Genomic DNA, 20,196 nt, shown 5'->3' on the forward strand with positions numbered 1-20,196 from the left:
TTGTCCCTATGACCTCTGGTCCAGCACTAGGGTTATAGTTATAAGTGGCCATGCTTGGTTTTCATATAGGTACTGAGAATCAAAACTCAGATTCCCATTATTGTATCTAACCCACTGAGACACTCCCCTCTGCCTCCTCCATCCCCAGTCATCCCTAGAATGGAATCATAAAGCCAAAGGAATCCTTAAATAAAAAGGTATATTGAAAAGCACCCAAATACAGTCATATCTCTCAACTGCTAGAGAAGATAAACAGTAATGGGAAAATTATCTCTGGTAGAGAAACTATAGCTTCTAATGGAAAGAAAAACACAGGAAAATATTTACTGTCTTATTTTGTCCCATATTAGACGTCTGAGAACAAAACATCAGAGTATTTTAGGGTAAATTATCTGTGCACCAACAGAAGTGGTCCTTCTTGGCTAAGGGTGTCAGAGAAAGAGTGACACAGCCACAGCTGAGGAAAAGCTTCACCAACCTGTGTGTCACAGGAAAGCAGTCTGAGCACACTTAGCTCTACTGAAGACAGAGCAAAGGGGAAAATTATAAGGAAAAGAACGTCAGGGATGTGTACAGTTCAGTTAAACCACAGGGTAGGCTCTGCCAGAGCCTTACAAATACAAAGGCAGATGCTCACAATCAACTATTGGACTGAGCACGGGGTCTCCAATGGAGGAGTTAGAAAAAGGACTGAAAGAGCTGAAGGGGTTTGCAACCCCATAGAAGAACAATATCAACCAACCAGAGCTCCCAGTGACTAAACCATCAACAAAGGAGTACACATGGAGGGATCCATGGTTCCAGCTGCATATATCACAGAGGATGGCCTTGTAGTGCATCAATGGGAGGAGAGGCCCTTGGTCCTGTGAAGGCTCCATGCTCCAGTACAGGGGGATACCTGGGGGAGGAGGCAGGATTGGGTAGGTGGGTAGGGGAGCACCCTCATAAATGCAGGGAGGAGGGGGATGGGATAGGGGCTTTCCAGAGGGGAAACTGGAAAAGGTGATAACATTTGAAATGTAAATAAAATATCGAAGAAAAGAAAAAAATAAAACCACAGGGTAAATGCAAATCATTGTCAATGTAAGTAAGTCACAGTAGAAAAAATTGTTTCTCAGAACCTTGAATAAAATGACAAAGTACATTGACTGACTGACTGACTGACTGACTGACTGACTGACTGACTGATTGCAGATTGAAGTGCTGAGGGTTATACCTAGGAATTCAAGCAGAACAAGTAAGCATTGAACTTCATCCCAACTTATGTATATGTGAGAAAATTGTTGAGTAAGTAAATAATTTTTATATTATCTTGCATAGTCTTTGCTAGTAATTATTACTTCATTCATGACACTCATAATTTCTCTTTAAGATGAAATAACAAGCACAAAATAATATCTGTAAATGTATTATCAATAATTAGGAAAAATCAAGAGAAGAAAAAGATTGGTTATTAAAAGCTATAAGACTAATCAAAAAATGAAAAAAAAAAGAGTCAAGACTAAAAGTAGAAGCAATTAAAAAATATTACCAGACAAGAAACCAAATATACCAACCAGTAATATTAAATTGTCAATTGTTTGATTCACATTAACCAACAAAAAGCACCAAATTAGATCATAAAGCAAGAGATGAGCAGATGCTGTTTATTTAAAAGAAGAACAAGATGCCAAAGTTAAAAATAAGATGAGAGCAAAAATATATCAGCCAAATATCAACAAATATGTAGGTTTTGCAAAGTTATTTGGGACAAAATATGTATCAAGTACCAAGAAAGTTTCATGTACAGATAAGATAAATTTTATATCAAAATGGTAAATTTTGAATAAAAGTATTCATGGATTTATAACATTGGTAGCAGCAGTGTATTATACAAAACTACTAGAAAGTCTACACAAATGTAAGATATATAAATTCTTCTTTTTCAGTTTTTGAGAGAAATTCTGCAATCAGAATGCAGGTATTAGAGATGTGACTAACATCGTTATTGTTTTTAATGAGAAGGAATTAAATCGTACTATAGAATGAAAATTCTTTTTACAATTAATTCATAAAACTGATCAGTTACAAAAGAGTAAAACAGCAAAAACCCAAATCCTACAGCGTATAGACCCCTTTCTCTTTCTTTACAAACAGTTTTGGTTTTTGAGATGGAGTTATGCATGTCAGGCTGGCCACAGATTTATTGTGACCAAAGAAGGCCTTGAACTTCTCACCTTCCTGTCCAGGGCTGGTGTGATGGTTTGCATATCCTTGGACCAGGAAGTGGCACCATCTGGAGGTGTGGCCTTGATGGAATAGGTGTGACCTGGTTGGATTAGGTAGGTGTGTCACTGTGGGTGTGGGCTTAAAACTCTCACCCCAGTTGCTTGGAAGTCAGTCTTCCACTAGCAGCCTTTGGATGAAGACATAGAACTCTCAGCTCTGCCTGCTCCATGCCTACCTGGATGCTGCCATGCTCCCACCTTGATGATAATGGACTGAACCTCTGAACCTGTAAGCTAGCCCCAATTAAATGTTGTTTTTATAAGACTTGCCTTGGTCATGGTGTCTGTTCACAGCAGTAAAACCCTAACTAATACAGAAGTTGGTACTAGGAGTGGGGTATTGCTGTGATAGGCCTGACCATGCTTTTATTTGAAAGAATGTGGATTTTGGGACTTTGTATTTGGAAAGTAGTGGAATGCTTTGAATGGAGCTTAATGGGTCATCCTAGTAGGAATATGGAAGACTTTGTTGCTGGGAGGGATTTGAACTGTATTGACCTGGCCCAAGAGATTTCAAAGAAGAAGAATTTCAGAATGTGGCGTGAAGACTGTTTTTGTGGTATTTTGGTGAAGAACGTGGCTACTTTTTGCCCTTGTCTCAAAAGTCTGCCTGAGGCTAAGGTGAAGAGACTCAGATTAATTGCATTGACAAAGGAAGTTTCAAAAAAGCCCAGCAGAGACTTTGTTCTCTGGTTAAGTCTTATGAAGAGAAGTTTGAACAAGCATAGCAAGCTTAGAAAGGAAAAATATAAAATACATGGTTCGAGTATTAAAGGGGTACCAGGAAGTGGAATGGAACAAAATCTTATGTTCTAGGAGATAACAGATTAAGGAAGTGGGACCTTGGGGCAAGATCCTACCCAGATAAATTTAGATCCAGGCATGGTGGTACCCACCTTTAATCCCAGGAGACTGGCTTGCTAATCTCTGCATTCAAGGCCAATCTACAGAGTAAGATCCAGGATAGCCAAGCTTAGGCAGTGAAGGATTTGGAAAACAGAAAGTCAGTGACAATGTAATAGTACAAGTGGGTCATGTTCTAATTCCTGCCAGCAGCAGAACTCAGCAGCTTCAGCCATGTGGCTCTGGCTCTAGAGTTAAGAATGGAAGGAACTACCGGGACAATTGATGCTGGTTAGCTGGAGCTAAGAAATTAGCAGTGATTATGAAGAGACCAGCATCACTGAGGTGAAATCTTCTGGGAGCACAAAGAAGCTGTGTTTCAGAGATAGCCAAGGTTGTACATTGTGCTGCTGCTGGACTTGGTAATGTATAAGAATCACCCAGGTGGTATTGGTTTTGAAGGCATGAAGGTGTCACAAAGAACAGCTGAGGTTTGGCACTGTGAGAGGTCATGGAAGGCATTGGAGAAGGTATAGCCTCAGCTGTAGTTGATGGCCTAGGACTGAAGGGGTCATGCAAAGGATTTGAGGCTTGGCACCATGAAGAGAGCCTATGATAGGCTATTGGTGAAGCCTAGTTGAAGTGGAACACCCCAGTGTATTGGAGATGTCAGTACCATGGAATGATCACCAAGAACAGCAGCCGTAGTGGAGTGGATCAACCTGAGCTTAGAGTGCTACAGAGGGCAGAGCTGGAGAAGTGATGCCAGACCTTACGAGGAGCCCAAAATATCAAGTGGAATCCCAGACACTGAAGCAAGAAGCTGTAACATTGAAATTGCCTTGGAGACTCAGAGCCATGGGATACATGCTGAGGAAATCTGCTAACAGGGAGTGGAACCAGCCCAGAGAAAGCAGTTTGTTGCAGTCAACAAAGATGAAAAAGGAGTGGAGATCTGAAGACTGCTTTGGCACCAGCCATGGAGATGCAGAGTTTGGAGTTTGCCCAGCTGGTTTCCTGCCTTGCTTTGGAGATTATAGTTAATTAGTTGGATGAATCTCAGAAGAGCCCTTGAACTTTGGACTTTTAACATTGTTGAGACTGCTATAGACTATGAGGACTTTGAAAGTTGGACTAAATGCATTTGCACTATGCTATATTTAAGTATGGCCCCCATAGCCTCATGTTTTTGAACAAGTCTATGAGGGCCAGGGAGTGGAATGTGATGGTTTGCATATCCTTGGACCAGGAAGTGGCACCATCTGGAGGTGTGGCCTTGATGGAATAGGTGTGACCTGGTTGGATTAGGTAGGTGTGTCACTGTGGGTGTGGGCTTAAAACTCTCACCCCAGTTGCTTGGAAGTCAGTCTTCCACTAGCAGCCTTTGGATGAAGACATAGAACTCTCAGCTCTGCCTGCTCCATGCCTACCTGGATGCTGCCATGCTCCCACCTTGATGATAATGGACTGAACCTCTGAACCTGTAAGCTAGCCCCAATTAAATGTTGTTTTTTATAAGACTTGCCTTGGTCATGGTGTCTGTTCACAGCAGTAAAACCCTGACTAATACAGCTGGGGTAAGAGATGTGTGTCCTGTGTCATAACACTGAGTGTGCAGCTCAGAAGACCAAACCCAGGGCTTTATGCAGACTACACAAGCATCCTACCCACCATGACCCAACTTCAGCTCATGAATGAGCTTTTAACATAAACATTTTGGGGATTTTTACCAGAGAGTTTGGGCCACAACACATTAGTCAGATGTACAGCATTCTCTAAAATGTAAACTATTTATTGGAATTGGAAACCTAAAAACAAGCAAGCAAACAGAAGAATCTTCAAAAGAAAACTTGGCTCAAAGAAAAGCCCAGAATTACAGTACAGATGTAGTCTTTTAGGAATACCATCATTGTGATTTTTTTCCACACATCACTCACTGATCTTATATAACTCTTTAATAATACAGTTAAAGCCAAACCCATCAACCATGTATCTCAAAACCAAAGAACCAAGCATTTAAAATAAGAAGCAATAAACTTAAGAGCACAAGAAATCCACCGAAGAGTAAACGAAATAATTTAAGACTGGATCTTAAGACTTCAGTCTGTGAAACTTCCATTAAAATGGGAAAACCTAGCAGTTTTGACTTCAAAAAAACCAAGGGAAATATGCAACCAGCAAATGAGAAAGCTGACAACAGCCACATACAATATAGAATTTAAAGTGAAAAACCATGTCAAAATCTGCAATTCCATATAAAAAGTGTGTCCGTAAAAATAAAGTTGGTAAAAATGATGCAAGAAAGAGAAAACCTAACTAGGCAACTCACAAGGAAATTTTAAAAACATACAACAATCACTATAAGACAAGATTTTTATCCAGGCCTGGTGGTGCATGCCTTTGTTCCCAGCACTTGGAAAGCAGAGGCAGATGAATGTCTAAGTTCAAGGCTAGATAACTTGGTCTACAGAGTCAGTTCCAAGGCAGCCATTAAAAACAAAGACATCATGAAATTTGCAAGCAAATAGATGGAACTTGCGAATATCATCCTGAATGAGTTAACCCAGTCTCCAAAGCACATGCATGATTTATGTATCACTTCTAAGTGGATATTAGCCATCAATACATGTACCATGTTACACTCCACAGGCTCAAAGAAGCTAAACAAGAAGGAAGGGCCAAGTAAGCAAGCTTGGATCCCACTTAGAAGGAGGAATAAAATAGTCATAAAAGACAGATGGACGGAGGTAGCTGGGAGGGAGGGAGATAGGGATGGGAATGGGGGATTCAGGATCACGTGCTGGGAAGGGCAGGAGAGATTGCTAGATGGCCATGAAAATGAATGGAAATCTGCAATTTACAGGGGTGAGAAGCTGGGGACATCTCCAGGACAAGACAAAGACCTGGGATAAGAGAGTTGCCCAAGAGTCAATGGGGGTGACCTTGGCTGTGATTCATTACATTTGGGATATAGAACTTTCTGTAGCCAGTCAGGAACCCTAGTGGAGAGATAAAGACACCAACACTTTCACAAAACTTTCAACCCAAAATTTATCCTGTCTACACAAAATGCAGGGATAGGAAATGGAGCAGAGACTGAGGGATGGCCAACCAATAACTTGCCCAACTTGAGACACATCCCATAGGCAAGCACCATTCTCTGACACTATTAATGATACTCTGCTATGCTTGCAGACAGGAGCATGTTGTTCTCTGAGAGACTCCACCCAGCAGCTGACTCAGACAGATACAGAGAATGACAGATAATGATGAAGCTTTACAAATAAGGTGTCTAAGTAAGGAAATAGCTATTTCACTGCTAGTAATTATCAGACACATCCTACCAATATGGGGTGGGGGGGGGACCAACGTAAATGCAATAATATTGAATCTTAAATAGAAGTGTTGAAGAAGAGTAAAAAAATAAACACCACAATTGTTTAGAGACAGATCCTATACTTAGAAAAGTGAAGAGAGTAAGTTGAGAAAATGTAAAATTTATAGGAAGTACTATGATGCAAATATATCTATACATCTCACTAGAAATGACCAAACTGTGTAATTACCAGATGTTATCAGGAATTGAAGTCTGGGCATCGAGTATGAGGACAGCAGAAAAGTGACTGGTCGTAAAACAGCAATTCCTTTCTATTCATCTGTAATTTTTGTTCCGGTTCTCTGTGAAATGCAGCAAGGATTTCTCTGCAATTAATAGACAGCCCCTCAAAAAGGAAAACTTAGTTGTTTCCAGCAGAGTCTCCTGGCCATACAAACCACTGTTTAGGGCAGATCCTATACCCTGTAGTTGATGGTCAGCACACAATGAACTCAGTGGTATTTTGAAGGTATTTTTGCCTCATAATGTTTTGTCTGGCCTTTTTTTTTTTTTAAGTTTACAGAATTTTTGCTTATATATTATGATTTCTGATTTTGTTTTTATAAGTTTTATATGCGTGAATGTATGTACTTTTGCACCTATATGTTTCTTGTGCTTTCTCGTTGGATCTTTTTTTCCTATTTGTTTTCTTCTATTTTTGTTTGTTTTTATCTGATTTTATTTAATTACTATTTTAAGTGTATGTTTGTTTATTAATGAAAAGGAAAGGATTTGAGTGAGTGGGGTTGTGGGGAAGATCTTGGAAGACTTGGGGAAGGGAAGCTATAATAAGAATCTATTGTATAATAAAAATCTATTTTCAATAAAAATAAGATTCTAAAATAAAACGTTCTAATACAAAATGATCTGTCCATCTTTTTGTCTTGATTGCATAATTAATAGCTTTTTAAAATAAAAAAAAAATACAGTTCCACAAGGATTTTGGATGCTGATGCTCAATTTCCAAATGTCATGATTCAAAAGAAATTTTATGCCTTTACTTATTTTTAGGATAGAGAGAGGCCACATTTTTTTTTAGTTATTCATCAGTTGATGGCTTCTAGGCTGTTCCATATCTTAGATATTGTTCTTTGATATTTTTTATCTTATGTGCATTGAGTGATGGTTGACTTGCATGTATGTCTGTGTGACAGTGTCAAATCTCCTGAAACTGGAGTTACAGACAGCTGTAAGTTGCCATGTGAGTGCTGAGAATTGAACTTGTGTCCTTTGGAAGCACAGTCAATCTTCTTAAGCACTGAGCCATCTCTCCAGACCCAGCATATCTTGGATATTGTGAACAATGTTGCAATAAAGGTGAGTGCGCAAGAATCTCTGTGGTGCACTGACTTAGACCCTTCAGGTATATGCCCAGGAATAATGTAGCTGGATCTATGGTATATTTCCTGTTCATCCTTTGCATTTATCTTTAGAAAAATTTAGATTATTACAAAGTCTAAGGCCAGAGTTCATATCTCACTCTGTACACATTGTTTTTTTTTTTTTTTTTACGGTAAAGTTTCTACTCTGCTAGACTACTGAGTTATGTAACTTCTAATTTCTTTGTATCCTTGGATGTTGAATACCTAACTACCAGGATCATTGAGAGGATCCAATAATTGCAGCTTTTTAAATACAGGCCTATACAGTTGGAGATGTTTCATAAAATTTCAGCTCTTTGACTAATATAATTATGGCAGAAAAGATATGATATATCCAATAGGGAAAATTTAATCAAAGGGATTAAGCAAGCGATATTAAAGATTCTTGACAACAGTGCATGAGCACAAGGGTCAGGATGTAAAGCATGGTGCATGCAGGCCAGCAGCAGAGCAACAAGAGGAAGGAGTAATTAATAGAATCCAGGAGAAGTCAGGGCACTTGGCAGATCTATGGCCCTGAGTTTCATTGCCCGACTGAGGGGAGAGAGATCAGCGAGGGGATTTCCCTAGTATTGGCCCTGGAAAGGACAGCTTCCCCAGGCAAGGTAGGAGAGGACTTCAGCAATCTGTCAGAGACCAGACATGTCAGCATGAAAGCCAACTACAATGCACTATCCACATGCCACCACGTTCCGTTGGTATTTACCACAAGTATATTGGAATATTTCAGATATCTACAGATGACCCTTAATCTCTAGGTGGATTGATCATTTATGATTCACACCCTTTCAGCTGGTGCATTTGTCTATTTCACCTGATTTTGCACTCAGTAGTCAGGAATCTATATGTCACTCGCATGAACACTGGGTCCCAAAACATTGTTTTCTCTGATTTCAAGACACGTTTTCACTGAAACTAGCACAGCATATTCTAGAACTTGATCAACTACTCATAGATTATGGAATGCTTGGAGTACTAAAATGTATTTTGTTAATTTTTTAAAAAATATATGCTATGTCTTTTGCAAATCTTTGTGGTTCTGAACAATGAGAGGAAATCTTTGACAGAGTCAGCAAACATGAAAAATCAGAGAAAGCATGATGGTGGGAGAAAGTGAAGAAGAGTGTGATGTCACTGATTAGAGAAATAAGGTGTGATCTAAATTCTGCAATTAAAGATTTAAAATTATTGACAAAATCCACAATCTTCATAGTCAATATGCTAGAAGAGTGTTGCAAACTACATTTCATTTCTCCTATGGAACTTACATCTCTGTATTGTTTAGATTACAATTTTGTTGGATGGAGATATAGGCTGTATATGTATATGGGAAGTGAATATGTGTATATGTGTGTGTTTATTATTGGTTAATTATATTAATACATTGGCTTAGATTTTTCTTTGTTTGTTTATTAAAACTTGACACAAGCTAGGGTCATTAGGGAAGAGGGAATCCCAATTGAGAAAGTACTTCCATCAGATTGAACTTAGCAACTCTATGAAGCATTTTCATGATTACTGATTGATGTGAGAGTACAGTATCACACTCAGGAAGGTCATCCTGGGTTGTACAAACATGCAGGCTGAGCAAGCCATGGGGAGCAAGCGAGTAAACAGCTGTCCCTCCATGGTTTCTGCTTCACTTCTTGCCTCTAGGTTCCTGCCTTCAGTTCCTGCCTGAGCTTCCCTCAATGGACCATGCATGACCCAGCATAGGTAAGCCAATTAAACCTTTTTCTTCCCAAATTATTTTGAGTCATGGTCTTTATCTTTTATCATAGCAATAGAAACTGAACTTAAGACACTGCATATAAAAGTTCCTCTATAACGGAGTCTGAAAATCCCAGAGAGCATGTGCATACTCAGGAGACAGATAATGAGAGAATTGTAATTATTAGTTTCCTCTGAAAATTTTATACGCTGTATGTTTGTTTCACTGCACAAATCAACAGGAGTAAACTGAAAATAAAGTCAAATTAAAAGGCTATTAAACTGTTAAGAGGATATCCACGAAAGGAAACTACTACGGCTTATTTTAGTAAGTTAACAGAAGCAGGACACATCTATACAATGCAAACAAGGCATTTCAAACAGTATCTGGATTGAAGATTCGAATAACGCAGTTCTGCAGACACGCTGATGCCCTCCACTGGGAGTCGGCTGTGATTGCTCATTTTGAATGTCCTCTTGATTGAACTAAGCAATACCTATGAAGCCAGGAAAGCACACCTCAGTGTGTCCCTGGGAGTGGTTCCAGAGCACTTCCAGAGCCAATCAGATAATCGTGGCTTGAACCTAATGAGTTATTTATCCCCTGATGAATTAAATATTTCAATGGATTTTCTTTTCAAAGGGGAGGTCTGGCTGGAAAAAGCAGGTCTCTGGGGAATGTCTATTGGTAGACATATCTTGTCCCACCACTGTCATGTAGCTGTACTGTTCTGCTCCCTGGATCCTATTCTGCCATACCCTTCTATCACCATAGACAGAAAACTCTGACACTCTAAGGTAGATGTCTTTTCTCATTGTAGTTTATGTCAGGCATTCTTCACAGCAATCTGAATTCCAGCTAACACAGCTCTGTGTGTGTGTGTGTGTGTGTGTGTGTCAGTTCTGGGTACCTTAATAGAAACATAAGACACAATATCTGTCTCATTAATGTTCAGATTTTCATTAGAGAGATGATAACCCAGGTGCACAGATGTCTAATCCATATTATAACAAGTACAGAGATAGGCGAGAGTGATGAATGTTTCATTTGCATATAACAGGGAACCTTACAAAGGAAGTGATATTTGAGTTTCATATAATTAAGAGATAATTTTGTTCATACTTTATGTTAGAAAATAATGACATTCTGAAGTGTATACGATATAGAAATATATGCAGTAAACACTTTTCCGTATTTGTTCGTAGAGAAAGTGTTAGATTCTCTGGGGCTGGATAGTAAAATGCACAGGTAGGAGTACTTAAGTTGATCCCTAACATCTACATGAAAAAGCTGGGCATGGCAGTGCATGCCAATACAGTGCTAGGAAGGCAAAGGCAGAACTCCAGAAACACACTGGCAGAGATACTGGACTCCAGATTCAGTGAGAATTGCTCTTTCTAAAACAAGGTGGAGAAAGATTGAGAGAGAGACTTGTTATTGAACTTTGACCTACACACACACACACACACACACACACACACACACACACACACACACACACACAAGCACAGACACAAATATGGCCACACACAAGCTCACACAAGAAATCTTGTTACACTTTCTTAAAACACATTTTACTTATTTATTGTGTGTTTGGGGGATAAGTGTGCATTATTGGGTGGAAGCCTAGGTCATTTCTCTCTTCCCACCATGGTGTCCTCAAAATAGACTCAGATGGGTTAGCATGGGCACAAGTGTCTTTACTCACTGAGCTATCATGACTGCCCAAGGAAAGTTTTATATTTTCTGTTTATCAAAAGCAAGTAACTAAGCTGAGATTTAGAATAATACACAAGACTCTTTAAGAGAATCAGTTGAGTAATTTTTACTAAATCCTGGTGGTTTCTAAAAACTAAAGCAGTAAACAGTTTTGTTACAACTAAGGAATTGAAACACAAAAAAATAAGAGGCCAACTTTCTCATTTAAATGAACTAAATTAAACAGCAAAATAGCCCAGGGTGCTGGAACCTTTTTCTACAAACATACCTCCTTTGGGTACCCATATGCCTTGGGTCAGAGTTCTCGCTTGACACTTAAGGTTTAAATTCTCTTATTCTTTCTGTATGTGGAGGTTTCCAAAGCAGTTATAAACTTAAATTTCTATTTTAAGCCTTTCTGTTTAATTTGATAAAGGGATTTCCAATTCTTTAGTCCTCCAAGTTGCCCTATCTGAAAATTATGGGGGTTGAAGAGATGGCTTAGTAGTTAAAGCATTTGCTACCAGGCTCTCATTTCCAGCACCAGTGTGGTGGCCCATTACTGTCAGCAACCTCAGCTCCAGGGGATCTGAGGAGCTCTTCTGGCCTCTGTGGGTACTTCATGCATACGGAGCAGGGAGATACTTCCATGCAAATATTCATATACATAAACTAAGTAAATCTAGGGCAAAATTAAAATTCTGATAGCATTTCTGTGAACTTCTATTTTTATTTTAGTAGACTTATATTTTATCTTAAGCTTTCGGGGAGAAAATTATTGGCTATCTAGGGAGCTTTTGGCCAAGGGCCATAGAGCTGGTTCCAGACGGCACCATTACAGACTCTTTCCTAAAGGAGAATGTACACCAAGTAGAAAATCATTTCCCATGATCTGCATATTGTGAGTTCAGATCCATAGTCATGATTTACTAACCGCTATTCTATACAGAATTGCCTTCCATAGGGGGTCAGTCTCAAAATCTACAGAATTATACCATTTCTTACTGCTTTTGTTCTCTCTTTCTTTCTTTCTTTCTTTCTTTCTTTCTTTCTTTCTTTCTTTCTTTCTTTCTTTCTTTCTTTCTTCCTTCCTTCCTTCCTTCCTTCCTTCCTTCCTTCCTTCCTTCCTTCCTTTCTTTCTTTCTCTCTCTTTGTCTCTTTGTCTCTTTCTCTCTTTCTTTCTTTTTTTTTTTTTTTCGAGACAGGGTTTCTCTGTGTAGCCCTGGCTGCCCTGGAACTCGCTCTGTAAACCAGGCTGGCCTCGAACTCAGAAATCTGCCTGCCTCTGCCTCCCAAGTGCTGGGATTAAAGGCATGCACCATCACTGCCCAACTGATGGAGTTTTATATTTTCACAGAACAGAGAAAGTCATTAAACAAAGCAAGTTTAAAGTACATTGGCAGTATATCAGAGAGGTGGCTACAGTGAGATGCAGGAAGTTTTTCTATGGACCCAAGATCCTACATGATGAAATTCTACCTTTTGGGCTGGTGGAAGCTGGTGGTCAGCTAAGTTAATAGATTCCAAAAGGTTTTTCATCTAATCAGCCACAAGATGTTAGTTCTAGCACAGAGGTTGGCAAAGGCTGTTCCAGAGGGACAGAACTAGCCCAAGATAAATACTTAGCCTCTGAATCTACAACATTTCAGGCTCTCCTCTGTACTGAAATTCTAAGCAGCCATTCAGTATCTGCGGATACAGCTTCTCTTCTCGAGTTTTTGATCTCACTGGACTCTCTCAAGTTTTCGGTCCACAAGAGACATGAGAACAGAGAAAAAGCATCTAAGCTTATCATCTAATGCTGGGTGACAGATGCCATCGCCAGAATCCTCCCTGGATGGCTAGCTTTTTGTCTCAGCTAGTTCACATCTTGACATCAATTATTCACAGAAAGGCAACAGCATTCATTTTTATCTTAAATAGTTTTATGATAAAGTCTCTCCTGTATCATGACAAACCAATCAATTCCTTATATAAGAAATCTGTTGTTTTGTTGCTGCCCTCTCTTACATAGTTCCTTACCCAAAATGCAGGTAGGGTAGCATTACATAATCATAGAATTCACAGTTACTCACTGTGACCATCAAGGTGTGCTTGGACGGGGAACACAGAATCTCAGCCAATAGCTAAGATAGCAGCAACAGGCACTATCTCAACAAGTAATAGAAACGATTAAAACACTTCTTGGGGATGATTGCTCCCCTCAGGTCATTTGGTTCACAAAATTTGTCTTCTAGCATCCTTAAATAACATACTTAAATGATAATCTTTAAACCCTCAAAAATGCACTTGCATCAAGGCCAGGCATGGTAGCACACACCTTAAATCCCAGCACTTGGGAATCAGAGATAGGCAAATCTCTGTGAGTTCCAGGCCAGCCTGGGCTGCAAAGTTAGTTTCAAGACAGCCAGAATTACACAGTGAGGCCCTGTTTCAAAAATAATCAAAAAAAATTAAAACAAATTAGAGATATGCTTCCCTCTTAAACTCTGAAAATTTTAGAAATTAAATTTGAAAAATGGCCATATTAGTTATCAGCAATGATATTGTCTTCATAAAAAAGGTCTTAATGGAAGGTATTAATTGAATTTTACAGCTTTGAATTATAAGGAAAGATACCATCATTTTATTACTGTTACACAGAGCAACCACAATGTCCTTACTTCTCAATTTTATAACATTTTGCCCAAGGCTCTTGATTCAAGTGATCTTTTCCTACATTTAAGCAACATTTCAGTAGGTACCACTCTAGTGTCAATGAAAATCACTTTTAGCTTCAAAATGTAAATATAATTTTAATTCCTTGAAATCAATATAATAAGCAGCTACACTATTAAGGATTTTATTTTTCTTCATTGACATTATGAATGTTTTTCATGTATGAATCCCAGGAGTCATCATTTTGCCAAAATCAGAAAAGAAATTTTGCATGAATTCTACCTTTATTGGATTAAATTTTGGAGAAGAAAACATAAGCATATATTGCAGAGATAACAGGCATGTGAGAAAGATGTCTGCAAATTCTCCATTGACAGCATTCTGTGTATGAGCCTTCTGGAGTTAGGTATATGATGTATATGTATGTGTATGTATGTTTATATATGAATTTTAGACTACCCATAGGTGACTTTTAGTAGAATTCCCTGAAACAAAAAGCTGAAAACTATTATTGTGAGTTTTGTTTTTTTGTGCTTTCTATGACCTATGTTAAAGTTATAAGTTTATAAAACAGACTTTTGTGAAGACAAATAACAACAAAGCCAAACATTAGAGCCTTTGTAAATGTGCCAAGCTATGAAATAATTATTTAGGTTTGCTGCATGGTTAATGCATATTTCAGAACCTTCCAATACAGGCGTTTTGCAAGAGTCAACTGACTGTGTTCAACAGATGTTAGTGGAATGAAATTTGAGTTAGACTTGTTAGGCTGTCCATTTCTAACAGTGCTATGGCCATTTAAGCTTTCAAACTGCCAGTGCTATTCTTCTAAGACAACTGTTATATCAAACTTCATACAATTACAGGGATATAAATTCTGTAGATGGCTGTAAACTTAAATTGTATTAAGAAATTATTTAGAAACCACATGTGCAACTTGAATTATATCTTATTTTATTAACTAGGTATCAGAGCTAAAGATACTCTTACCAGAGTTAGAAACTAACTGAGGTGATTGTGAAGACATCTAGGATGTCCTCAGGGGACGATGACAAGAGGGAGGCAGAGGACAAGAACATCTGGAGAACATCTGCCTTTTCCTGTTCTGCCCAGAGTCAACCTGGAGGGAAGGAAAGCTATCAGTAGCCATGCTGATTTTACATGCCTTCTTCTGACATCCTTTCTCTGACCACAAAGGGTATAGTGAGCTCTGGAGTCCAGATGCCGTATCTTTATCCGGCCAGTTCTAAACCAAACTGCTGAACTGGGAGAACAGCTCCTATGTGAAAGATGAAATTCAACATCAACATCACCTGGCCATGTTGCAACTGACTAGAGATCGATCAGCTCTAAGGACAATTTTGGGCTTGTCAACAGAAAGAATGGAGGATTTCTGGTAGGGGGGGGGGCTTCAAAGATGTTAGTAAAGGAAGTTCATGAATATGCAATCTCTTTTCTCTCTAGACACATGCTGGTTAAAGTACCAATGAAATGGTAGTGTTAGGGAAGAGCTTGAATAATGCACACAGAAGTCAGCAAACTAGCCCAAAGTACATTCCTTTTCTGTTGCTGTGATAAAACATCATGGCCAATGAAACTTAGGAAAGGAAAGATTTTTGTTGGGCCTATGGATCCAGCGGGATAAGAATCTATCATGGCAGCAAAAGGCAAGCCTGGCATCAGGAACAGAAGCTAAGAGTTCACGTCTTGAATTGCCAGGATGACCTGGAAACGGGGAGTCTTCACACTCTTAGACCTTGCCTCCAGAGACACATCTCCTCCAACGAGACTGCACCTCATAAACCCCCACAAACAGCAGCAGCAAGTGGGGAACACATAGGCAAACGTGGGAGTCTATGGAGGACATTCCCAGCCAAACCACTCTGTGTACTAGGTGTGCATCGGAGCAACCGAAAGCACATTTTCAGTGGTATTTGTTTTGCGAGTAAGATGATGGAGTGATGCAAGATGAGCTTGCTTTAAAGCAGTGTTATTAATCGCTCATTCGAGGATTAATGTGACCAAACTGTGCCCTGCAGGCAAGCAATTTGCTGCTGAGGATTAATTGTGCCTTCAAGAAAGTCCATATGCCACACATGGCCCTTTCTAAGGGGTCAGTAGATTTAACGGGAATACATATTCTGTCTTACAGACAAGGACAAGCCACAACAACAACAACAAGACACTCAAAAAGACTTACACAGCACCGTTCTAAAGTATCACCCACCCCTTCTGGTCTTGTAAGTCTTTTTGATTCAAAGTTGTTTTGTGTTGTTGTTGCTGTTGTTTTTTATTTTTGTGTGTATGGGTGTTTCTGCCTGGATAGAAGTGTGGGCATCCTGTGTGTTCAGTGCTCACAGAGACAAGAAGTGGTTGGTAGAGCTTCTGGAGCTGGAGTGACAGACAGCTGTGAGTTGCCATGCGGGCCCTGGGAATTTAACCACCGGAAGAACAACCCCTAACAACTAAGCCATTTCTCCAGCCTGCTGGCCCTGTGTTTTTTACAGTCACTCAATCAATCTCTCCCTGTATTCTCTAACACTCTGACTGTTGTTTCTTGTCTCAATTCTTCTCCAGTGACTTATAGACTCAATTTTCTCTGATCCTCACCGAATGGAATGTTCCTCAACTGTACCTCCCCATGGATTTGCTTTTATGTGTGATTTCAATAATCCCTATGACTTCATGCATATTCATAAGACCAGCCTTTACATATAATCTAACTTCTGGACATCAAGTGAGTGTGCTTGAGTACCCTGAATATTTAATACTGAAAATCAAATTTCATACTTTACTTTTAGTGCCCCAGAGGAAAATAGCAACCTAATATAGTAAGAAAGCAAACAAACAAATAAAACTACAATTATATTGGATTTTTGTTTATTGTCCATAATTTTTCTCTTCCATCCTGAGTAAACCTCAATTTCCTTCCAAGGGCTTAATTCCCTCTGTGCCTAAACTGATCAAGCCTGTATTGTTGTTAATTTATATTCAACTTTTTCTTAAAGATCTAACTTTTGAATAGCATTTAAATCTACTTTTTCCTGAGACTTCTATCATCATAAACTCTGAGCCCAAGTTGTTATTCGGTTCCTGGCCCAGCCCCGCCTGCTTTTCCTATTTCTTCATCCCTTATTTTGGTGTTTATAATATTTTAAGCAATGACAGTATCTGCACATGTATATTTCTATTTAAGAGTTATTTATTTATTTATTTATTTATTTATTTATTTATTTATTTATTTAGTTAGTTAGTTAGTTTTTTTATATGTGTACCAATGTGTGTGGTAAATGTCTGGGTGGGTAGATGGGTGTACTACAGAGACCACAAGAAAGTTTCATGTCTTCTGGAGCAAACTTCTTTTCTTTTTAAAGATTTGGTTTATTTTCAGATTGTACGCATGTCTCTGTATGGGCATGCTGTGTGAATGCAGTATTCAGTGAGGACAGAAAGGGATATTGGATCCCCTGGAGCTGGAGCTATAGAAGACCGTTAGCTGCCCAGAGTGGGAGCTAGGAACTGAATGCAGGTCCCTCTGCAAGAGCAGTGCTCACTGTTACCCACAGAGCCATCTCTTAGTCCCTGTAATTACTTTTCAATCCCTACCATGAACCACTCTTTAGTAAAGATATGATAATCCACAAGTATTTATGTAGAAATGACACATGTTAAAGCCCTTCTTTTCTCCAGATATTGAAGAGGTATTATTTAATCTGTATAGCCATCTAAGTATTCACAAATTACTCTCTCTATATGCACACAGACCATTCTATAGACTAGAATAGAATATGTAGAATAATGAACTTCTATAAGGCTATATGTCGTTCGGGAGCACAAGGTAGATAATGTCCCTAATCTAAAGTGAAAATACAATATTAAACAACAGTCTCCACAACTGTTTAATTGAGCTGTTGTCTTTTGGCTTTTGGAAGGACCCTTGAGAAAATTTAGTCCTGTGTATGTTTATCCACTGAGTAATACACACTGAAAGGAATTATTTTACAGAATTTGCCAAGTCAACATCCCCCAGAGTCAATATCAGTAGACCTGGATTAGGCCTAGAATATGTTAACAGTGGAGATAATTGCTGTAGAAGATTTTGAAGACTGCCAATCAGGGTCCTAAGTCTTACCTACTGCTTTTAATTTAACATGAACTCTGAGTGTAATATTCCACTTAATGTAAACCCCACATAACCTCTCAGCCACTGTTGCTCTTCTCCAAATGGAAGATGGATACATGCCAAATAAAAATCTGTGATTCTAAATATCATCCTATTTATTGAACTCTGTATAACTGAAAACTCGTCGTAGATTCTACATATTCAAATAATATTTTTTCAGTATTCCTAAACATCCCGAAAACCCACAGATTTCACAACCTCAGACATAGCATAACTACCTTTTTATAGGAAAATGATGACTGAGATAGAAACATCCCAAATGCATGCACCCCCCACTGCTTGCCTCCTACACAACACACACACACACATGTCTTTCAACAAGAGAGAGTGAAGCAGTTAACAATCTTGTAAAAATATTCCTATTTTTTTAATTTATTAAAATCAATCCAAATGTTGAGCCAAATGGCCACCAATGGCTTTTGTATACGACATTTCTATATTTCATTTTCTGCTTCTACTGATAATCATAAAGAGAGTCTTTAATCATAGGAATCAGGAGAAAAGGGAAGGTTGTTACCATTTCCACCTCCTGAGTCATTCTACTCTTTAGCTAACATCACGTGACCTAACATTTTTTAAAATGTGAACACTTTTCACAATGGAACTATTCTAAATGCCCACTGTCTTTTTTTTTTTTCAGAGATAAGGATAATCCATTTCCCCCCAGCAATTAATTAGTTTTCACTGTTCTCCTCCTAAGGGGGGAGGGGGGAGTCCAGTGCTGTCACTCGGAGTCTATTAAACACATTACATCAATCTTCACTCGTGGGCTAGCAGTGACTTGCATACCGTTCTAAAAGGTTAAAACAAAAACATAAAGAATCCCAACATCCTAGCAGCAGCAATTGTTCAAAAGGCCTTGGGCTCAGGATGCTGGTGTAGCTCTAAAACTGTGCCCAGGATGCTCAGCCGTGGGCTCTGGCAGAGCCACTGCCATGTTAGTCCTGCTTCATTACATCGCATGATTTGTCCAACGCATTAAACATCAGTATTTCCCTTGTGAGAAGAAGGCCCATCCCTCACTCTGAAAGCTTTATCTTTTGGTGCTAAACAAATACAGCCACAGAAACGAAAGGCTAAGAAGCCGAAGAAAACATTGAAAATACAACATGGCACAGCCAGTGATCATTTTAGCATAGGAAGGTTTTTAAATGCAGAACAGCCAGAATTAGAGCATTTGAACCTTTTGGTTCTGAATACATCATTACAAAGCACATCTTATTTTAAATGCCATCATTTGGCAGAATCGTGATTCACTGATGCAACAAAAATAGAATCATGCTTGCTTACCTGAAATAAAGGGAATGGTACTCATAGCACAGAATCCATGTGCGTGTTGAATATAACAGTCTTCAACGCAGGTTTCTAGAATTCAGCCTACAGCAGAAAGTAAAATCTCACATGTGCGATAATAATATCCTTACTAAAGAGAAAAAGCCAAGACAGGGCGATCACTGCATCCTCTCTGCTTCTGCCTTAGCTTTCTGTTCTGACACTCAGTCACTCGATGGTACCCACTGTCAGAAAACAGCATGCTAAATTAAAATAAATAAATAAATAAATAAATGTAGGAGGGTAGCGTCTTGCATGACAGCTCCATCTCCTGGCCACAAGTGGAATCGCTGTAATTTCAAGTTCCTTTGGCAAAGCAACATTCAACAAATAAGATTAAATGGTGTATAGTTCAGAATTCTAATGTACTCTAATTCAACTATTCTAATTAGTTACAAATCGAACACTTAAAAGTCATTATACTTTGTGTTTTTTTAGATGTAGTTTAACATTTGGAGTTCGATTTATTTTTATTATGTTTAAATGAAATCTGAGTTTTCAGAACATTATGGAAAAGAGCTATGTGAAAATAATTGTAATTATTAATCATGTCATTATTGGTTATCTTTTCGTGGGGAAGTACATTGTCTTAAGAGATAAGCTTGTTGTTAACAGAATGATGGATTTATGAAAAGACAAAAATCTCAGTCAACCAAACTTTCTGAAACACCTCGAAACATATAGGCAATCTGAAAAGTGATAGTTGTTCTATACCATAGTCTGAAGCGAGGCCTCCTTGGGAGGGT

The 20,196-nt window shown here is 38.7% G+C and overlaps 1 protein-coding gene across 3 annotated transcripts in view; it reads right to left on the minus strand.

The window, feature by feature from the left end:
* Positions 1-19,638, minus strand: part of Scn2a (sodium voltage-gated channel alpha subunit 2) — a 140,740-nt gene extending 121,102 nt beyond the window's left edge. For all 3 annotated transcript variants that reach the window (XM_029472744.2, XM_021156037.3, XM_029472745.2), the window contains exon 1: positions 19,409-19,638. The gene's annotated coding sequence lies outside the window, so the exon portion shown is untranslated. The remainder of the gene's footprint in view (positions 1-19,408) is intronic.
* Positions 19,639-20,196: the final 558 nt, after the last annotated feature.

Source organism: Mus caroli, unplaced genomic scaffold (genome assembly GCF_978045245.1).
Source record: "Mus caroli unplaced genomic scaffold, Mus_caroli_1 scaffold_2, whole genome shotgun sequence".
NCBI classification, from domain to species: domain Eukaryota; kingdom Metazoa; phylum Chordata; class Mammalia; order Rodentia; family Muridae; genus Mus; species Mus caroli.